General features: G+C 37.8%; 1 long non-coding RNA gene across 1 annotated transcript in view; it reads right to left on the minus strand.

Annotated features, from left to right (window-relative positions):
- Positions 1-3,896: 3,896 nt before the first annotated feature.
- Positions 3,897-23,661, minus strand: part of LOC141511008 (uncharacterized) — a 124,317-nt gene continuing 104,552 nt past the window's right edge. Inside the window, exons 4-5 of the long non-coding RNA XR_012475232.1 lie at positions 6,122-6,190; positions 3,897-4,272 (exon numbers count right to left, since the gene is read on the minus strand). This is a non-coding gene — a long non-coding RNA (uncharacterized LOC141511008). The remainder of the gene's footprint in view (positions 4,273-6,121; positions 6,191-23,661) is intronic.

Consider the following 23,661-nt stretch of genomic DNA (forward strand, 5'->3'; position numbering starts at 1 on the left):
AGAGAGAGAATAAGAGAGAAAGCTTGAAAGGAAGGAGAGATTAGGAGATTGAGAGAAAGAGGAAGAGAGAAGATAGAGATTGAGAGAAAGTGAGAGATTGAGACAGAGTGAGAGAGATTTGGAAAGAGAGTGAAAGAGATTAAGAAAGAAAAAAGAGAGGCAGACAGAGAGATGGAGAGAGTGAGAGATTAAGAGAGAATGAAAGTGGAATAGCTAGGTGGCATAATGGATAGATCACCAGCCCTGGAATCAGGAGTACCTGAGTTCAAATCCGATCTCAGACACTTAATAATTAGCTAGCTGTGTGGCCTTGGGCAAGCCACTTAACCCCATTTACCTTGCAAAAATCTAAAACAAGAGAGACAGAGACAGAGAGAGAAAGTGAGAGAAAGAGATTGAGAGATTGAATAAAAGATTGAGAGTGTGAAAGAGAGCAAAAGTGAGATTGAGAGATTAGTCAGAAAGATTGAGAAAACAAGAGAGATTGAGAGTGAAAGAATATATATATATATATATAGAGAGAGAGAGAGAGAGAGAGAGAGAGAGAGAGAGAGAGAGAGAGAGAGAGAAGAGAAGCAAGCTTGAAGAGACAGAGGGAGCATAAAAATCAGGGGGAAATCAAAGGAAAGGAAAGGGGGATGCCTGAACACAGAAGGTAAAAGGAATGGAAGGGAGGGAAGAGGGGGGAAATGGGAAAAGGCAGGAGGAGGCTAAGGAGAGAGGCAAACAGGGAAAAAATTGCAGGTAAAAATAAAACCGAAAAGGCCCAGGTGGAATTCATGCAAACTGTTCTCATCAACACTGCTACTCCCTCCTGTCACTAGAACTGTCAAACAGGCTCCGCTCGTAATGAAAGGAAAAATATTTTATTCAGATTTATTAATTTGAAAATGAAGCCCGCCTGTCGAGAGGGGGACAGTTCTTCTCAATCTGTCATCGTTGAACCACACGCTCCTGACACCGGGATTCATTTGTCTTGTCGGCTCTGACAGTTGGATTCTCCCAGAGCTCTTCCTAGTGGATCGCCCTGGGATTTTCAACCGGATGAAACACATTCCGACAAGGAACAGCCTCTTTATTAATGCAAATTACATGAGGAGGAGAGGAAAAAAAGGGAGGAAGAGAGAGGCGCCAGCAGCCGCTCTGGTGTTCTTATCCCTGTAGCAGTCATTTGTTATTTACATTTATACACATTTTTCAGTTTTAATAAAAGGAGACTCGGATTTTCAGTGACATTTATGGACAGTTTGTTTCCAAAAAAATGATGCCATCACCGTAATTGTATGCAAAACCCGCAGCCCGCTTCCCCCTCGGCCGCGTCTAGCCGGCTTCCGTGGGAGCCCGTAAAGGCCCAGCCCAGGACCCTGGCACCGCGGGCGGACGGGCGGACGGGCGGGCGGACGGACGGACGGACGGACGGACGGACGGACGGACGGACGGGCGGGCGGGCGGGCGGACGGACGACGCAGGCTTTATGGGCTGAGCAGCCGGGCCTCTCGTGGCTCTCCTCCTCCCTCCAGCCGGCGGTCCGGCCTTCCTCCCAGGCCGGCCCCAGGCTCCATCTCGAAGGCCTGGCCTAGTCTCTCTCCAGCGGCGCGAAGCGGGGCCGTGGACCCCCAGTCCCGGCTGGGACTCCGTCCGCCTCAGCTCCCCCTTTTTGTCTGTCCGAGGGGATCCCCGAACCAACCGTCTGTCTCCTCTTCGGAGAGGTTCACGGGAAACGGGGCCCTCCAGCCCCATGGAAGGGACCCTCGGGTGTCTCTGAACTCCCTCCCACAGTCCCCGCGGGACGTGCCCGGGGCCTTCCCGCACCTGGTCACAGCAGACTCCGGTGCCGAAGTCCTCCCCACTGACACCTGTGCAATCTGCTTCGTGGTCAGGAGAGCGGGACTCGGCCCTTCCTGGGCTACCGCTCCCCCAGAAGCAGAGAGAGAGAGAGAGAGAGAGAGAGAGAGAGAGAGAGAGAGAGAGAGTGTGTGTGTGTGTGTGTGTGTGTGTGTGTGTGTGTGTATGTGTGTGTGTGTGTGTGTGTGCGCTCACTCTTGCACTCGTGTGTGGGGGTGGGTGTGCACGCACATGTGTGTGAGCATGCGCACGTGTGTATGAGTGATATTTTATTTTATTTTCCAATTACATGTTATGAAGTTTTTCAACATTCATCCACTTGCATATTTATAACTTACACAATTTTCTTCCATCCTCCCTTCCCCCTTTCCCTCAATGGCAAACAATCTTAGTGAACAGTCGTTCATGTGCATTTGTTTTTAACATGCTTACCTGTTAGTCATTTTCTGTATGAGCAATTCGGATTATAGGAACAGAAATAAAAACCATGGGAGAGGAAGGAAAAACAAGAGAAATTCCCCAAGGACTTCCTAAATCTCCCATCTGGAAACCAAAGAGGGCTGGACCTCCAGAGTGATCCAATCCTAAATTTCTCCCAACAGACTCTCAGCTCCTTGAAGAAAGGTTCTTTTCCTTTTCTCTCTCTATCCCCCAGCTTAGAACAGCATATAGGATACCGTAGACAGTATATATGTGTGTATATATATACATATATACATATATATATATGTATGTATATATATATATTTGGGAGAGATCTTGTCCAATCCTCCCACCCAGAGCAAGAAATCCCCTCTCTATCTTGTCTCACAATATGGGCTACAGCATACAGTATACAGTAGCAGCCAACTGGATCAAGGGATTACATCTCATCGTAGGCCCAGGGAGGACTGAATTTACCTGAGTCACTAAGCTGGGTGATTGAAAAGAAAATTTTAAAAAAGAAAGGAAAAGAGAGGAGAGGAGAAAGAAGGGAGGGGAAGAGACAAGAGCAGAAGAGAAGAGAAGGAAGGGGAGGAGAGAAAAAGAAGAGGAGGGGAAGGAAGGACAGAGAGAAGAAGGAAGTGGAGCAGAGGAAAAAAGAGAAGAAGGAAGAGAGGAGAGAAGGGTTAAAAAAAAAGACTTGAGTTTCCCTGTTCTACTTTTTCCATAGTCTGTCGGTTTTCCTGACAGCATACTCATAGAATTATAAAATCTTAGATTTGGGAGAGATCTTGTCCAATCCTCCCATCTAGAGCAAGAAATTCCCTGTCTATCTTGTCTCACAATATGGGCTAAGCTCCTTTTTGAAATTTCCATGCTACAACTGCAAGAGTCTGTATTTCTGTATGCAGGGAGGCTTACAATGTTCCAGAAAAACTAAACCCAAACTGACTCTAGAATTAGATGTCCAGAATTGGAAGTCCTACCTCATCCTGTACCCCTAAAACCCACTTTTCCTTTTCATAAGTTGTCTTTTCCATTAGAATGTAACCCTTGGAGGCAGACTGGCTTTTTGTATTATCAGTATTCAATACAAGGTAAATATTTAACAATTGTTGATGACTTGACAATAAATAAATCATTCAACTTTTTTGAGCTTTATCCTTATATAAAAAATAAAAGCATTGCAGTAAATGACCTTTAAGGTCCCTTTTAGTTCTATCTTGTAGACACTTGCCTATCTTGTTTGTAGGAGCTTAAAAAAAATAAAACAGCATGGGGTTATAAACCAGAATTCTCAGTGAAGAATTTTTGTGATATCAAAGAACTGGAAGCAAAGTGCCCATCTCTTGGGGAATTCCTAAACAGGAATTGTATGGCATATTGATGTGCCATAGGCAATGACAAACATTTAGAGAATCATGGGAAGACATATGTGAACTGATGCAGAACCAATAAAACAAAATCCACAATGACTGTAATGGTATAAATGGAAAGAACTTTAAAAGGGGAGGGGGAAGTTAAGTGCTCTGGAGAATAATTATTCCTTCCTTCATCACATAGACCTTCAATGGCTAACAATATGAAATATTATCAACAATGCAAATAAACCCATCACAGAGCTCCTTTTTATTTTCTTTTTAAAATCTCAAAAGACAATGACTCCGCTGGAGAGGCAATAGACTGTGTTTGGTTAAAAAATAAAGCTTATATGAAAAGAAAAGGCCATGAGATTATTATTTAGCTGGGGTGAGAGAAAAAGAAATAAGTAACAATGGAGCAGAGGGAAGTGTACATAATTCATAGTCAAGAGGTACAAATTCTAGTTCTGACTCTTCAGAGCACTAGTTGTGTGACCTACGATGATTTGTCAGTTTATTTCTGAGATTCCGTTTCCTCTTCAGAAGTTTTCTTTAGCTCCAGGTCAAAACCCTTCATTGGACTAAACTTTAGTGTCCACTTAAAGAAGTCCCTCCTAGAGTTGTGATCTCCTAGAGTTATGATCTGCAAAATAAAGGAGTTAGACAAATGATCTGTAAGGTACAGTCCAATTCCACCAGTCCATCCAAGATACAGGATGTTGTTTAGAACTGGTTTCTATTTAGCTAGTCCTGTTTATAGCTAGGTTTCATTAAGTCTAAAGAATGCTTATCAGGAAACTGACTTTTTTTTTTAATCATACATTGCTGTCTGAAAACAGGTAACTCTTTTCACTTCACCTAAAAATTGTCTTCCCAATTAAATGAAAGAAGGGAAGACAAATAGCCCAAAAGGCAACAAAGATGTCAATGATGTGTATGATACAATTAATGGAAGCAGAAAAAAAATTTACCTCCTGACTGGTGAGGCAACACAAAGAACCAACAACTGTGTGTAAAACAAATGCTTCGGTTGGTGCATATTCAGCACGAGTGTGTATATGTTTGTTTAATGATGTCTCCATGGTCTATAGAATTAATATTTAATAGCACTTGTCAGCAAGATCTTATACAAGGGTTTGTTTTGCATTTTTTTTAATGCTTGTTAGTGGTTCTGACTTCCTGGGTTGTCCTCCTTTAATATTTGAGTTACTCAGTGCAATCTCAGCCTCTTTGGGGCCTGCCTGCCTTTCCATTTCACATCATCAGGGGGGTCAGAAGAATTAAAGGGACCTTCCTTAGTGCCCTTGCTCTCCCTGAATACATAAAGGATAGAGGAAAGAGGTGGGTGTGAATGAGTCCTCTACTGAGAGCACCATTAATATCACCATTAGCTGAACCATTGGGGATTAGGGTCAGATAGATGAATAGATTAAATAAATAAGAACACCCTACAGATCCTAGATCTTTTGTTCCTTTATGAAATCTGTTTTTTAAAGGAATTGCATAGCATTATAGCATCTCAGAGTGAGAAGGGCCCTCAGGGGCTACCAAATCCAAATTAAGGGTAGCTCAACTCAGATTTTTCAAGGAAAATATGATCAATGAAAAATTTGGTCTAATTCTCATGTTATTGACTGGGAATGCTCAGAGATTCCCCCCGCCCACTTTGAACAGTATAGTGATAGTGTAAAGATCCTTGAAGAATGGAAGAAGGAATTGAGAGTTTTTAGTTCTATCTCTGACAATAGATAATACAATTCACTTCTATAAGCTTCAGATTCTTCATCTTTGAAAAGAAGGGATTGGAAACAGAATCTAGTTCCTCCCACCTTTCCAAAACTACTCCAAACATTACCTTTTCCCATGAAGTCTCATCTAACCCTTAGAGTTTACATTGGTTTTATCCTTTAATTTTTTCAGTTCAAGAAATCAACACCTTCTAGTTAGAATGAAAGAATTCTCTTTTGTTCCTGGATGTTTATTTTCTCTCTCACTTGAGCATAAATTCCTCAAGGATTGAAACCAGGTCTTAGTTTCCTTTTTTCATCTCCTCTTCTGCTTTTATCCCCCAAGCACCCAGTATCTAAAGTAGAACTCAGAACCTAGGAAAGCTGTAGTTTCACAAATGCAAATCGTGGCCTTATATTCTACAAAGAAATAATAGGCAGAAAAGGTCCTATACACAACAGAATAAGCATTGTCCTTCTTTCTGTGACAGTAAAATACAGAAATAAAAGCAGGAACCTAGTGAGAAATAAGTGAAGAAATTATGGTTATAAGTTGCAAGACAATATCATTGCACTATAAGAAATGGTATATGAGGAAGTCAGAGAAACAGGAAAGATGTGAACTGACAAGGAGTAAAGAAATAAAAAATGGAATAACAATATATAAAATGCTTACACTAATGTAAATAAAAATAATACAAGGATTTTTACTCATATTATATACAATGACCAACTTTGGTTCCAGAGGACAAATTTATCACTTACCTCTTCTTGGTATAGAGAGTATTTCTATCAGCGGCTTCTGCCTGTTTTTTCTTATTTCTTGGATAGGTTCTATGGAAAAGAAGAGGTTATGTTAGGAAGTTTGTTTAAAAATAAAAACAAAAGAAGTAAATTGACCATTAAAATAGGTTGGGAGCAGAAATTACAGGTGAATGATTATTACCCAAATGACATGTTGACTGATTCATATCCTCTAGCCCTAAGGACAACAGAAGATGTATACTAAATCAATAAATCAAGTTAGGAAACATTTGCTGATGACCTGCTATATATAAAGTACTTTGCTGATAAAAAGATTTTATATGGAGTAGAAAATTTTCAGGCTTAAAAAATGTTTTGTAGTAAACATGGTATATGCCCTCCTTTCTTTAGATGGAAAGTTTTGATACAGTGCTATAAAATTGTATGCCATTCCAAATCAGTAACATTAACATCAAAACATAACAACCTTACTATCAAACAAATACACACACACACACACACACACAAAACAGAGTGTTTTCTTGCTCCATGCCTATGTATAATTTACACATACTGATTATCTATCTGCTCACTACTGCCTGGGTAGTGGGTTTTCATCAACTTGACATCACATCTACTTATAACCCATCTTAGGCTTTTTTCCTTCCTTTCCATGCTTAAAACTGTGATCTGTTTTAAGAAAATAAAATAAATTAGTTTCCCAGGAAATCTACATGAGCACTTTCTCCAGAGAGAGAGAGAGACCCCCACTGTGAGCAGCACAGGCTATGGCCATTGTTTTGTTAAATAGTAATAATAACTTAAAATGTGATGACAGCAGCTGATGCCTAACTGCGGGATGAGGACTGGTCTTGTTAGTGTTGCCTGGCAACCAAAATGCAACATCTTGGAGAAAGTGAGGGGGCCCAGTGAGCAGAGAGAGGTTATGGCACTAGAATCAAGGGAGTTGAAGAATTTCTGAGAACCCAAAGGAAATGCTCCTTTCCAATTGGCTCTCCTTTCCACAACTCCTCAACTTCATGGGGATTTGAGTCTTGTTTCTGGGCCAAAGTTGGACTAGAGATGAGGAGAGCAATTGAAATATATTTTTAAAATCTCAAATTCACATAGAAAGATATTCCTGGTTGTCTTGGCAGTAGAAGTATGAAAAATCCTAAATAAAACCCTACTTCTATTAATCCCCTCAAACTTTTTTCAATCAATCAACGAAGTACCATTCTGGTAGGCCCAAGAAATGTGATATTTTGGTTTTGTTATGGGTAAGAGAGGGAAAATAGGTTTTAGCCTCTTTCAAAGGACTTCCAAACATAAAATAGTAAACACTTTTAAATCATTAATAATCAGAGAAATACTAGGAAAAATAGTAAAATAGTTGGATTCAAGAATGCTATTATCCTAAATTCAACTTTTCAGGAAGATGACACTCTTTTCATTGTCAAACCATGTACATGCTAATTGAATGTAATTCTATAATTTTGTTCCTTTTTCCAACTTTTATTTAAAATCAATATGTTTTAAAAAAGTGGAGTTCTTAGTCATATCTATAGAAATATAAGGTTAAATTGAAACCAAAACCTAGTTTATTGCAGTTTACCTATAATCCAGCCAAGTCACATAGCAGACCCCTGTACTTTCTCTACCTATGAGTAGTTAAGATGACTACAGGCAAACTGGACAGACCTTCCAGAAGCACATCTGATTCAACGACCAGCCTTACAGTCCACCTGTTAAATCTCCCAGAAGACAAACAGGAGATAATTAAGGCTTAACTTCCCAATAACTGATCCATATCTCTATTTGAAAGGCAGTTCAAAAACCATAAGATACTCATAGTCAAACTGTACTTAACAATTGGAGAAATTTTATAACAAAATAGCCATTTCATTTACAACATATTACTCCAAAAGTTCAATGAATATTTCAAGCCTTCATTATTTTATCAGGTACTTTTATTCTCCTCTTGGTTTTGACCATGAATGCCTAAATGAAGGATGCTGGCAGAATTATTTTTAGAGTCAATGTATAATAGCAGTTATAGCAATGGGTGGGGAAGAAGCTGCTTCTGGGGTCTGAGGGGACCAGGACCCCAAGCACTGGGAACTTGCCCAGTGAGGAGGACAAGGGACAGAACCTTTTGTCTTCCATCCTGAACTAAGTTTCCACCCAGTCCAGGTCCGAGTTACCATCCAACAAAAACATCTTTGTCTTCGGTGAAGATGGTTCAGGTAAAACAACACATTTGGCTAAATTACAAGGAGCAGAACACAGCAAAAAAGGAAGAGGTTTAGAATATTTAAACCTTAATATTCATGATGAAGATAGAGATGATCAAACATGTTGCAATGTATGGATCCTGGATGGAGATTTGCACCAAAAAAGCCTGTTGAAGTTCAACGTTTCAAGACTCTGGTCATCTTTGTAGCAGATATGTCTAGACCCTGCACTGTTATGGAAACAGAAATGGGCAAGTTTTTTGTAGGAACACTGATAAAAAATAACACCAGAAAAAAATGAGAGACGTGGAACAAAAGTTTGTGAAGGATTTTCAAGAGTATGTGGAACCTGAGGAAGGTTATCAAGGATCACCACAGAGGAAAGGACCTCTAGCTTCAGCCTAAGATGGTGAAAAATGTTACCTTGCCACTTGGAGACAACATGCTCACACATAATCTTGGAATCTCAGTCTTGGTAGTTTGCACAAAAGTAACATCACTATTGGAGTTAAGTTTTGTATGAGCAATAGCGTCATGAAAGTTATGAAAGCATTCACTAACTTTTAATATGTACTTGTGTGTCTCTGATCCTCATCAGTTTCCCCCATCTGTAAAATATAGTTAATATTTGTACCATGAAACTTCACAGGATTTTTTGTAAATAAAATATTTTGTAAACTTAAAAAAAATGGTTATGAATTTTTTTGGAATTGAATTCTTCCAAGAGGAAAACAAAATTCATAACCCCAAAGATTATACTATCCATTAAGTGATTCTCCTTACTTACCTTGCAAAACTGATGCATGAGTTTCATTTTATTTATATTAAAAAAACTATCAGACAAAATCTACTCTTGAATTTTATAAATTCTTCATGCATTTGTGGCCTATTATAAACTGATGATGATGATAATAGAGGAGAAGGTAAGGGAGGAAGAGGAAAAAGAAATTAAGGAGGATAAAAGTGAAAAGAACAAGAAAGAGAAAGGGGAGAAGGAGTAGAAGAGAAAAAGAAGGAAAGAAGGAGAAGAGGGAGGAAGAAGAGGATGTGGAGAAAGCAGAGCAGGAAGTGGAGGAGTAAGATCAAATAATAACTACTAAAAGAACATGAACAAGAAGGAGGAGGAAGAGATTATCCTCAAACCACTGAATTCCAGGTGCACAGATAGAAATGAATCTTCATAAAGTTTTCTAATATGATCTTGGAAAAACTTGTATAGACACACGAAATAATAAAGAGTAAAATGAGAACATTCAACACATTAACAACAATATTGTTTTATTTGGGGGTTTTTTTAGTTTTTTTTTTTCTAGGCAATGGGGTTAAGTGGCTTTCCCAAGGCCACGTAGCTAGGTAATTATTAAGTGTCTGAGACCAGATTTGAACCCAGGTACTCCTGACTCCAGGGCTGGTGCTTTATCCACTGTGCCACCTAGCCACCCCCAACAATATTGTTTTAAGAAGAACTTTGGGCAAATAACCTATTTTGACTATTACAAATACCCAAATTAATTATAAAGGACATATGAAAACATATTCTATCTGCACCCAAAGAACTGCTAAATAGAAGTTTGTATAGAATAATTTTACATTTATATTTATACAGATATATGTACCTATTTTATCTAATGGTAACAATCTCTGGGATGGGAGTAGAGGTGGTGGGAAGGAAAAAAGAAAGAAAAAGAAATTTACAACATAACTTTGTTGGGTATTATAAAGAAATAGCAAGTTGTACATAGTTTATTTTTCATGTGTGACCATCTTTTTTATTGTATCATGTTATAGAAATGCTTGTTTTATTCCATAAAATTAATTAATTAATTTAAATAGTTTTCCTCAGATACTCAGTAATGAACTTGACCTTAAGTCAAGATAACCATAAGGAAAAAAAGTGAAAGGAATGTTATTAATAGAAAGAGATTTTGCCTGAATTCCCATAATTGGTTGGATCTTATTTCAGAATTAAGATTTAAGTGATGTAATAGAATGAAACTTCTGGTGCCTACTCTACATAACGTCAGTCCATGGATAAGTCATATAAACTCCCAGTGTCTAGACAACTGTGTAAGACTATAGAGAACAAATGAACTACTGATCTGCATCTATCAGAGTTCCTATACCACAATTTATTACACCAATGAAATTACAAACAAAAAAAAACATAGCAAGTATTCATTAAGTGCCTACTTTGGTATAAGGGACTATGTCATGTGAAAAATTGTTTATTTCCTATCATCAAAGAGATCATACAATTTAATATATTTGATTGTCCTTGGAATACTCTCTTTCCTCATCTCTGACTCTTTGGGCTTGTCCTTTCCTGGTCTTATCCACTCTCAAAGATCTTTCCCCCAAACCCCCACCCAAGTTTTCCAATGCTATTTATACTGTCCATATAGTCCATGTACACTGTTGTTTATATATTTTTCACCTTTTCAAATGTGATTTTTTTTTTTTAGGTTTTTACAAGGCAGTGGGATTAAGTGGCTTGCCCAAGTCCACACAGCTAGGTAATTATTATGTGTCTGAGACCAGATTTGAACTCAGGTACTCCTGACTCCAAGGCTGGTACTCTATCCACTGCGCCACCTAGCTGCCCCTCAAATGTGATCTCATTAAAGGCATGTTTTTTGGCTTTACTTGTATGTCCCCCAAGGCTGAGCAAATTGCTTCATATATAGCAAGCATTTTGTAGATCCTTGTTGACCCAATTGCTATTTTATTCTGTGATTTCAAAGATTGTCCTTAGTTTATGATTTTCTCATTATCTGATCAACATACATTTATTATGACATGTCAGGCAACATGCTAGGTACTTAGAATGTAGTGATAGAAACAAAATATTCCTTGACTTGAAAGAGTTTACATTCTGTTGATGGGAATACTATGTATCTAAGTAATGAGGTACATACCTGTGAGATGGGCCGGCTCAGATTGTCCATTTTCTAGATGAGAAAACTGAGTCTAAAAATGTCAAGTTGATAATAGCATTTCGGAGCAAAATCAGGAGTGCAGTGGAGAGAAGGATCAAGAAAAGGAAAAGGGGAATGTAAAAAGTCTTTTTGAGACAATGTGGCACCTTATCTGAGCCTTGGCAGCAATGGAGAACAGGACAATTTTGGACATAAAGCTACCATGAACAAAGGCACAAAGTAAGGTGACAAGTTCAGCAAATTCTGAGTGAACAACTTTGATTCTACTACACAACATGCAAATGGAATTATGGCAACTATGGAATTCTCAGAGAAAGACCATTGTCATCATCATCATAACTCTCACTCCATATAAGTATCAATATCCCTTTAATAAATAAGAAAATTGAGCCTTAAAAATGTTAAGGGATGGGCTCATGTCCAAACTGGGATTCAAGATCCAATATAGTTCCTGCTGTACCAGTCAGTAATAGTGATAGGGCTGAGACAGTGCTATGAGATGAACTCATTCCCACAGTGGGACATCTGGAGATGGATTTTTGTGCTGCCTATGAAAGCTTAATAGAGTTACAATACTGTGATGTGCTCCATAGCACCTCTCCTGATCAAATTTCACCTTAAACTTTTTCCTCCTCCACTCTGGTGTAGATCATCCTGACTTTCATCAGCTGGTTGCAAAGATTCCATTAGAAGGACTAAAGGCAGGTGCAGCTCAGAATGGAGCAAGTCCTCATCCTTGCATGCTCACTCTCTCTCCTGGTGTTCACTAGTTTGTATGATTAATTTTATCAATTTCCCTGACCTGCTTTGCCACCGAAATAAATATGACAGCTGCAGTCTGCGCCAATTCTTCCTCTTGCCAAGTGAGATGCTGAGATGTGTTTTCTTGTTGATCGCAGACTTGGGTAAATATCAAGTAAATAGACCGAACAGGATTCATCCTGGTCGAACAGACAAATCAAGTATTGAAGCAAGAGTGAATCCTTCTATAGGGAAAAAAATTCTTTTCCTCTTATATAAACCCATTACTTCTCAAAGAAAAGCAAACTTCCCCAAATCCATCCTTTCCATCTCTTTTCTGATCAACAGAGTCCAAGGTGCAGAAAAATTTGACACATATAAGGAGAAAAAGATCTTGTTTTCTTTGACCTCTGCCAGATATTTGCAATGAGAAGTGTTGCACCAAGAGCATTTGGGGAATATCTAGGTGTCTGGGGGCAGGAACAATAAACAGTGGAGTTAGCCTTCCTTTTCATATGGAAAACAGAAAATTGATAGTTCTCTATGAGGCTTTCCCTGAGTTCTGCTTCCTTGTCCCTACTACTCACCATGCCAAGGTCATGTAAAAAGACCATATAACAAAAGTCCTACCCACCAATAGCCCATTTCAGTTTTATCTCTTTGGTGTCCCTGTGCCTTACATTTCCATTATGTCCACTAGAATCTGTGTTCTATTGTTAACAAATCACCTCCATATCAAACTTGAGTTTTCCATAAAAAAAAGGTTGATTTATGCTTTTTTGACTATGTGAATATGTAAGTTTCTTTAGGATAAGAATCCTTTCATTTTATCTATGTACTTTGCACCTATCACAGAGTCACTTAAAAGATACTAAGGATATATTGAATCAAATAAACTAAAAGAAACTAATATTGTGAAAAGGAACCACAAAATTGTAGATAAAGATCCTTGTGGGCACATAATGCCTTTAAAAACCACATTTGACATTATACACTATCATATTTTCATTTGTTTGGAGAAATATTTCCCAATTTTAATTTTATCTGGTTCAGCTATACTCGGGAGTATTGGTGGCATGTTTGACCCCTCTACCCTGGCTTTGGATAGATAACATTATAGAATTACCAATTTCAAATTGAAAAGGACCTTAGGGGTCATCTAATCCAATCTCCTCATTTTACTAAGAAGGAAACAACCAAAGAGGTCAAGTGACTTGATGGTGGGATTTGAACTCCTGTCTTCCCACTCCAGATTCAAAATTGTTTCCATTATTCCATGGTACCTCTAGTATTATTATCCTCATTTTATTTGAGACAATGATCACTCAACTGGTCTGTGTATGTATGAGAACTAGAATTCAAATTTTCTACCACTTACAATGTGGTCCTTTCATAATATCCCATGACCTTCCCTTCACCTCAATCACCATTTTGCCCAAGGCTAGCTATGCTCCTCTTCTGGCTTTGGGAACCTGGGTGGAGCTGAAGAAAAGAAGCAGCATGTATCTCCTAGAACTTGCCTCCTAGGCAGCCCCTCCCTTTTTACCTGGTTCTTCTTTTTCCCTGATCCTTGAGTGATTTAAAGGGGACCACAGGAGGTTGAACCTGAGACACAGCAATCAATTACCCGATTTTTCCTCCACAAGGAGAGAATGCCTAAAAAAAGAGTATAGGGTATTGACAGATGCCAGGCTTGGGCAAAATAATACATTCTCATAGTCCAGTAGTTGTGGTAATGTTAATAACCACAAAATGATAGTAATAAATTTTGATCAGTCATGGGATATATAGGAGAATAAGGACAGTACTTTACACATAGTAAGCAGCTAATAAATGCTTTATTCATTCATTTTTCATTCATTCATCCAACTGCTCAGAAGGAGCCCATAGCAAGCACCTAGGTTCATAGGGCCCTCTATTCCCGAATAAAGCTCCTTCTAGTACTTCTCATATCATCATCATCATCATCATCTTCTTCTTCTTCTTCTTCTTCTTCTTCTTCTTCTTCTTCTTCTTCTTCTATCACCACCACCATTAACTAGCATTTATATAGTGCCTACACTTTGCCAGACACTGTGCTAAAAATATTATAAATTTTATTTTATTTGGTCTTCATAATAACCCAATAAGATCTGTGCCATCATTATCCGTATTTTACAAATGAGAATACTGAGGTAAATAGAGGTGAAGTGACTCATCCAGGATCATAAAGCTAGTAAATGTCAGATAGAATCTGAACTTGGGTCCCTCCAGGTCCAATACTCTGGATAGGTGCTCAGATAGTCCAGTACCCATCCATTACTGTCATTCAATTAAAAAAGGAGACAAGGGGTGAGAAGGATCTATTGTGGATTTTTTCCTCCTCGTGTCACCATGCACAGCTTAGTCTCAAGTATCAGATCCTGCATTGGAAGACACTGGAAAAAGGTCATTCCAGTTTCCCCAAATCCCAGAATCCTGAATCCAGCTCTCCTACATTGAGAAGGAAGTATAGGAAGGAAGAGGGGAGGAGGAGGAGGAGAGCCCCACTCCCCCCACCAGGCAAGCCCATGTTGGAAGCAGGATCCATGACACAACCCCAGGAGGAGAATTTTGCTCCAAAAATGCAAAGGCTCCAATATTATCTTGCACACCAAGCCTGTCTTCTAATGACAGCCTTGGGAGCCAGATATTTCTAAGTGCTAATTAGAGGTGTTGATTATCATGGTAACCCTGTGGGGGCTAAACTAAAGCCTCCGAGCAAAAGCCACAGATAAAATAAAGATTGTTACAGTCACTTATGGTGGTGAAGTATCAATTTTGGAATGTCAATGCTCAGGCTAGAATCCAATACAGAAAGAAAGCTAACTCCCATAGAGACCTGCCCAGCCTTTTACACCAGGTTGTCAAACAATTTCTAATAGGCAGGGCCCATCAGGGGAAATATCTTGACATCTCACCAACCAGGGAAAACTTGTTAGGACTTTAATCCAAAGAGTTCCTTCTTAGAACAGAAGATACAAAATGGCCAGCCCTCCAAGTCTCTGTCTTTGAGTTCTTTTAACAAAAGAGCTTTTTCTACATATCCCTAGGCTGTCAGCAGATATTATTCCAAACATTCAAATATTTGAAAACACCAAACAATACATCTAGGTGATTGAGTGAATTTTTCACTTTGTGTTTGGACCTTGTGGCATCAAATTGACATAGCATTGGACTTCCTAAGTAGAAATGTGATCAAAGGGACAGAGTCTTACACTAAGAATCAGAAGTGAATTCTTCTTTTGTGCTTTCATTGACTTGCTGTGTGACCTTGGACAAATTGCATTCCCTCTCTGGGAGCTGGATTTAATCAATCTCTACATCTCTCTCTGAGTGATAGTGAATGAGAAAATAAAGCTAACTCTTCCATATACAAAGGAGAGTAACATCAAAAGTGAATAAGCTCCAACACAAACAATGATTCTATAGATGAGACCCACAAAGGAGGAAGGAAAAACCACTCTTTCTCATGCATACAGTCCCATCCATTTGGGATAAAGGTATTCAAGCACTGTACCAAGATTTCCCAAATTGATGTATGTGAGGGCCTTCTGGGAAAGAATAGAAGGGAAAGCAAGTGATGAGCCAAGGGGGAAAAAACCCCAACATACTCAGAATCAGATGACATTGGGATTAAATTCCAGCTTTTCCACTTAAGAATTGTGTGGCTGAATAAATACAATCTCTGTGAGCTTTAATTTCCTGGTCTATAAAAGGGAGAGGGGTATATAACCATATACAACCCAGGATGGTATGATGACCATAGAATCCCAGAATCTTGGTGGAAGGGACATCTTTGGTGATCTAGTGCAACTTGTACCTAACCAACTGATAGAGAAAAATTGCGTTTTAATGATAAAGCCTTCTAAAGAGATGAACTAAATTATAAATAACATGGCTATTATTATTATTTTATTATTGTTATTATTTTTATTATCCCAATGATATTGCCATGATTCTCTCTGGCTCCCTCTGCTTCCTCCCCATCACTAGAGGCCACATTTTTCAATGGAGAAAATCAGTACATTGAAGGAACTTTGTCCTTCCAGGAGACATAAATCTGTCATATTCAGAGTCCAGTGTGGTTTGGTGCTAGTCCCTGCCTAAACAAAAAAAGAAGAGAATCAAACTACATGCCTATAAGGCACATTGCGTTCTTTAGGAATATTTCAAAAGGCTTCTCTTAAATAGTATAAACTTGTGTTTACATTCTTGACTGTTAACAAGTATTTTTAAGCCATATGGTCAATCACTGGGTAGAGTAAACCCCAGTAATGATTAATCAGGAAATAATAGATGCATGTTTGAGGCAAGGCAATGGAATTAATTAGATAGACAGATATGTATGCTCTATATCTACCCATTTATCTATATGGAATTCCATTATTTAATAATGGAATATATATTCAGTGGAAATTCAAGAAAATTTCATTGTCTCTCTTTAGAAAGATGTATATGTTTATATGCATATATAAAAATATAGATATAAATATGTATACATACATATATTCAACCAATGATCATTTATTGATCACCAAGCCATGAATTATTGAGGTTTTAGGGGAAATGGTAGCATAAAAGCTAATACCATTATTACACAAAATAGAAAAGGGCACAGGTCTCAGGTTTAGTCTTTTCATACCTGCCCTTCTGTTTAGAAGTTTCTAGGACACATTGACTAACATCAGCAGTCTGTCACAAGTTGAAAAACAATCAAAGGCAGAAAAATTTGGTACAGCCCATTCCCAATGAGATAAGAGAGGAGATGCATCTTTATCAGCTGGGGTTTTATATACAGTTTAAAGTTGTTCTATTCAACTGTGTTCAGTTGTGTTGTTCAGTATCAGGAAATGTGTGTGTGTGTGTGTGTGTGTGTGTGTGTGTGTGTGTGTGTGTGTGTGTGTGCGTGTGTGTGCGTGTGTGTGTGTGTGTGTGTTGTGTTGTGTGCCTGTGAAACTCTGTGGCTCACCTTGGCATGGGAAGGAAATGAGTATCTCTGTGATTTCTTATCAGTTCAAATATCTCCTGTTTTCCAAGGACTTTTGAGAGCCAGAGGCTGGCTGCAGTGAAGATTTATACACCACAGGAAGGGTTAACCTCATCTCATGGCCACTATTGTCTCAGGACAACTTGTCAGTCGGAGAGAACATCCTGTAATGGATTTGAAGTGGATTGCTCAGCCCATCGCAAGGTAGATGCTGTATTTATTGAATAGACATTAAAAAGAACATTTCTCAATTTCTCAGCACTGAACTCAGGGTCAATGGATCTTCTTGGCACTGACATGCTGAGTCAACTCCTAGCTTAAAGCTTTTAAAGGGACTGGGGTTAGATTAAAGGATTAGACTCCATCCTTAACGTTTCCCTGCAAAATCGTTGGGTCTTAAATCATTTATGTTGCCTTGTAGGGCTTTGCTTGGCCTTTTGCTGTTAGCTTTAAACTCTCTCTCTCTCTATCTCTAGCTCTCTCTCTCTTTCATACACAAACACACACACACACACACACACACACACACACACAGAAAATGCAAAGACTTTTTGCAAATATGACTGGAAAATTCTGTGCCAGTATGACCACAGAGATTGAAAAGTCTTCAAACTTTTCATTTATATCAGTAGCCATCTTTCAATCAGTCTTGTGAGGGGGGAGCCTGTAAAGGTGGGCTCTGATTGTGTTACTTTCCTGAGTTGAATCTAATCATATGAGAACTAAACTCTAACATCCTGTCAATCTGACCCTTTAAAGTGGATCACTATTAAATTGACCTCTATTCTCTTTCTTTCAACCTCTTTGTGATATATTTTATACATTCCCTATTCCTCTTACCCAAACTCCTTTTATTTAACTACTTGTTTTGACTTATATTTATTCTGTATACCCTTATATCTGTACTTGGGATCTTTTTGAATGTGAAACTCAAATAGAAACAGGGCCACTAAACAGTAAAAAGGGATACTAGGGAACCACATATTAACATGATCTGTTTTATTGTAGTTTTCATTTATTTTGTTAAATATTTTCCAATTACATTTAATCTGGCTCTATTAAATATGGCAATGATGTGGGACAACTATTACTCTTCCCCTTAGAATAAGCTCCTGGTCAGTGGAGACCGGTTCATTCATTCAATTTATGTTCCAAGTGTCTACTGCAGTATCTGGTACATAGTAGTAGGTTCCTCCCTTCTGCTTCCAATCTTGAGCATACCCAGAAAAAGGTACACTACTCTGTCATTAACATAGGAATAGAGACCTATAGAAATAGCCCCAAACAACCCCATATTTTTCTTATATTCATGCACAATTCAAAAAGAAATATATCCTGAGATGCATAAACATATAGTATGCATGCACAAATACATACATGTTCATACATGCAAACTTATGAATGTGTTCATGCCTTACATACCTTTGTGTTGAAACTATTTTACAAATATTTTAACCTACAAAACTTTTCCCTCTATATAAATAAAACTTTCAAAAAAAAATTCCAAAACATCCTCATTGCTAATGACTATCTATGAATTTGATGCCTCTAGAACTAGCACAGTGAATTAAATATGGGCCTGGAATCAAGAAGGCTCATCTTCCTGAATTCAAATCTGGTTTCAGATACTAATTAGCTGTGTGACCTTGAACAAGTCACTTAACCGTGTTTGACACAGTTTCCCAATCTGAAAAGTGAATTGGAGAAAAAAATGGTAAACCACCATGGGATCTTTGCCAAGAAAGCCCCAAGTGGGGTTACATAGAGTCAGACACAACCAAAAAATAACTGAATACTAATAACACAACAACAATGGGTCATGGTGTTAGGGGTAAAGAGGAGAACTTCTGAAGAACATAGATAGCAAAACAAAAAGGCAAAGTAATAATCCTTTTATGATCATAGAAAATAACAGAGCTTTGGAGTCCCCTCCATGGAAACAACAGTTCAAAATTCTAGCTCCTTCATTTTTATGTACCTCCATTTAGCCTTATTTATTTATTTACCAAAGATAATCTTAGAGTGAATGAGAACTAAAAATCACAAACAAGGACTAAAAGAAAACAATGTATATTATAGAAATGGTGAGGATATTCAATTATTGCAGTGTAGGTTGTCCCTATAGGCCTTCATAATCTGGTCTGTACCTATGTAAACTGCCTTGTCTTCTATTCCTACTTAAATAGAACTCTGTTCTTCACAGATGTTCAGCTCATCATCTCCTCAATACTTCAGGCACAATCAGAGGCTGCATAGTATAGGAGAAAGAGTACTGAACCTGGAGTCAGGAGACTTTTCTCAATCCCTCTTAACTCTAGTGTCTTTATTTATGTAGTACAACATTGCATTCATTTTTGACAGTCACATTATAGTATTGTTATATTGAGCTTACAGTGCTCAAAAACCTTCAGTTCTATGTCAGAAAACCCACCTCATTTATTTTGTATATGTGAAACTAATTTTTTGAATTCAAGAATAAGACTTTACATTTGTTTCATTTGGTTCCTATTCTCTACACTTTCAAAATCATTCTGGGTTCATGACCTGGCTCTCAGTGTGTTAGCTACCTGTGCCTTTTTTGTGTTATATTCACATTTAATAAATATGTTATCTATGTCTTGATCTATGTCATCATGGAATGGGGAACAAAAGAAGGATATTATGTGTTAAGGTGTTTTGTGTCTCATTAACTCCATAATCTGCCATCTCACATCCTTCTGTTTGCTTGTACTCAAATCATACCAAATTTGCTTGACTATACTTCTAAAAATTTTTTTAAAATGACTTGCACTGGGGGCAGCTAGGTGGCGCAGTGGATAGAGCACCGGCCCTGGAGTCAAGAGGACCTGAGTTCAAATCCAGTTTCAGACACTTAATAATTATCTAGCTGTGTGGCCTTCAGCAAGTCACTTAACCCCATTGCCTTGCAAAAAAAATCCCAACCCCCTCCCCAAAATGCAAAAATGACTTGCACTAAAATACACCTCTCTGTATACTAAGGTAGTCAAGTGGCTGAGTGAATAAAGTACTGAGATTGGAGTCAAGGAGATAGTAGTTCAACTCTAGTATCAGACACATATAGTTGTGTGACCTTGGACAATCACAATCTCTGCTTCTCTCAATTTCTTGATATATAAAATATGGATGATAATAGCATCTACCTCCCAGAGTTATTGTGAGAATCAAAAGAGCTAATATTTGCAAAGCACTCATTATAATGCCTGGCATACATTAGGTATTTTGTAAATTTAGCTAACATTACATCATCATCATCATCATCATCATCATATGCCATCCTATAACCTCATTGAAGATATCTAATTCCAAATTAAGGGAATCAGAGTAGTCTGTTCCAGATCTCAGACTATAGGTTCCCATGGAATTTTGAATAGCCTTCCTGACAAGCTGGGCGGTCCCATTGATAAATAATGTGCATCAGCATATGATCAAGCTCTGGGGCACTCCATTAAGAAAATGCTGTCAGGTTGACATCAGACCATTAGATTACAAACCATTTTCAGGAATTTTTTTTCCTTCACTTAAAATGAAATCTGCCTCTTTACAACTTCTACCAATATTATTTTTCCATCTGAGTCCAAGTAAAACAAATCCAATCCCTCTTATTCATGACAGACTTTCAAATACTTCAAGACATTTGTCAGACTTTGCCCTCCCCTTCTCCAATTATTCTCTCTTCCAGGGTAAGCATTTAGGCATCTCCTATTCCTTTATTCAAATGTTGTATGGCAGGAATTTCAGACTTTTCATCATCTTAATTGGCTTCCTCTGAGCATGTTCCAGTTTGTCCAAGTTCTTTCTAAAATATGGAATCCAGAACTGAGCACAATTTTCTGGATAAAGTCTAGTTAGAGCCAAGTAAAGTGAGACAATTATCATTCTCATCCTCTACTTCCTGCCTGTCTTAATGCAGCCTGATTTTACTTTAAGATGTTGTTTTTGTTGTATCATGCTGTTGATCTATTAAAAATATAATGCACTTTACAAAACACAATTTTTCATACAATTTATTATTTACTGACACTTCTATCTGTAAGTGAACTTTTGAAACCCATTTGTAGGACACTATTCTTTCTTTTTTTGGGGGGGCGGGGATGGGTCAGGGCATGTATACTATTCTTTACCCTAACCCTTCAGAGCTGTCTTGGGCACAGCACTGCTGAGAAAAGGTAAGTCATTCACTGCTGATTATCATACAACATTGCTATTATTGTGTACATAGAACATTTTCCACTTTGTCCGCTCATGAAAGATTTTACTGAGAACATCCTGTTCATCATTTCTAATAAAAAAACAGCATTTTATCTTAATCACATATCACATTTAATTCACCATTCCCAAAAAGATTGACATCCACTCAATGTCCAGGTCCTTTCCACCAGAAGAGAGCTGTTAGAAATATCCTTATTCTTTTCCTTCCTGTTTTTCATCTCTTCTGGCATATAAACCTAGCAGTGACACTGCTAGGTCAGGGAGGTTTTACAGCCTTTTGAGCATAGTTCTAAATTACTCTTTAGAGATGTTGAATCATTTTATAACTCCTCCAACAATGCATTAATGTTCCATTTTGCCTACATCCCTTCTAGCATTTGTCATTTTCTTTGTTTAAGTTGGTACTTCAGAAATTTATCATCAACCCACTTTTCTTCTATAAATAGTGAGGACTTTTTTAAAAAATGATTTAAATAGATAGAATATCAATATTATCTATCATCTGAAAACTCCTTATCTTTTGATCATTTATCATTTGGGGAATGCTCTTTTTTTTTACAAATTTGACTCAATTCGCTATGTTTGAGAAATGATATCTTTAACAGAAAATTTTGTTTCAATGTTTTCCCCACAATTACTATTGCTATCTGTATTTCCCTCCATTCTATTTCCCCACTGCTATTTATTCTATTCTTTCTCTCTTTTCACCCTGTCCCTCCTCAAAAATATTTTGCATCTGACTATCCCTTCCCACAATCTTCCCTCCCTTCTATCATCTTCCCCTCCTTTTTTGCATCCCATTCCCTTTCCTTTTCTCTAGGGTAAGATATGTCTTGCATTCAATTCAATGGGCTTACCCAATAAGGGTAAACCTAAACACAAGCTCTAGTTCTCCACAAAGAAAGTCTGCTGACTTTAGTACAGTGCCATTTAATGGACAGCAATTTGTTCTCGGAGCATGTGGTAACCATACCAGTGATCATGTAGTTAAAAGGTGTTGATAAGCTACTCAAAACAATTCTATTCAGTGCCTCAGGTTCAATGTCCTGAAAGATTCTTGAACCAAAAACAACATTTAAGGGTCAAAATATAGAGGGTCAAAATTTTATTCCAGGAGCAAAGGAAATTAAAACAAAAATAAGTAGCAAGAATAAATAGAAAATTGTCCCATGTGCATTAATAGGTTACATACTCCTATTAAATCCAATCTATCTTTCATTTCTTTAAAACTCTTTTTTGCCCACTAGGAATTTTGCTGGTAATTCCAGGTACATCCATTACAATAAGATTATCTTAATTCTTCATTTGCTAAGTAAGGGAAATGGAGTAACATTAAACAACAAACTATCCCTCTTCTTTTCTTTTTACTTCTTTTTATTTGTTTTTGCAAGGCAGTGAAGTTAAGTGACTTGCCCAAGGTCAAAGAGTGAGGTAATTATTATGTGTCTGAGATCAAATTTGAATTCAGGTCCTCCTGACTCCAGGGTCTGTGCTCTATCCACTGTGCCACCTAGCTGCCCCTATCCCCTTTCTTTTCAAAAAATCATATATTCTAATAGGGTGAGGGGTAGCCTGTCAACTTCCTAATTTAGCAGAAAAGGAAACTGAGATACAAGGAAGAAAAGCATTTGTCCAAAGTCAAATAACTAATTAGTTTCAGAGCTGAAAGAGGTCACTAAGAGTATTAAGTTGCATGTTTGAGTACAAAGAAACTACTATATGGATCATAGATTTAGAGTTGGAAGAGCTACTAGAAATCATCTAGTCCAGTCTCACTTTTTCAGTTAATAAAGAAATTGAGGCTCAAAAGATTGAATTTCTTGGCCCAAATCAGATAGGCTGGATCATAGCTTTTATGCTAGAAGGAACCACAGTCATCATTTAATCCAAAGTCCCAGTTTTTCATAGGAGGAACAAAAAGCTCAGAGAAATCTAATGACTTGCCCAGGGTTATGCAAATAGTTAAATAACAGAGGTAAGATTTAAATTCACATTCTTTGAATCCAAACCTGTTTTGTTATTCTTCCTTCAGTAGTAAATAAAAGAACAGTAACCTAAAGCAAAAATTAAGGGTTGTGCTGGAACCAGTTCAAATGAGCTCTGGAGAGCATGCTATTAAATTTTCAATGGGAGCATTTACACCTCTGAAATCAATAAATGCTACAAATCTGGCTATGAGTTATTGTTTTGTTGATTGTCTAGGCTTAAGAAAGTGGTGGGAAAATGTTAATAATACAGATTAAACTTAAAAGTGTTTCCTATATACATTTTATTTCAGAAAGCTGGTTGTTAAATATTTGCTAGTACAAGATTCTTTGCTTTCAGATATACACATTCTTTGAGTTATTTCTCTAACACTTTCTGTCTTTATTATCTTTGACAAGTGGTTTAAACTTCCTGGTCCTTGGTATT

The sequence above is a fragment of the Macrotis lagotis genome, chromosome 2 (assembly GCF_037893015.1).
Source record: "Macrotis lagotis isolate mMagLag1 chromosome 2, bilby.v1.9.chrom.fasta, whole genome shotgun sequence".
NCBI classification, from domain to species: domain Eukaryota; kingdom Metazoa; phylum Chordata; class Mammalia; order Peramelemorphia; family Peramelidae; genus Macrotis; species Macrotis lagotis.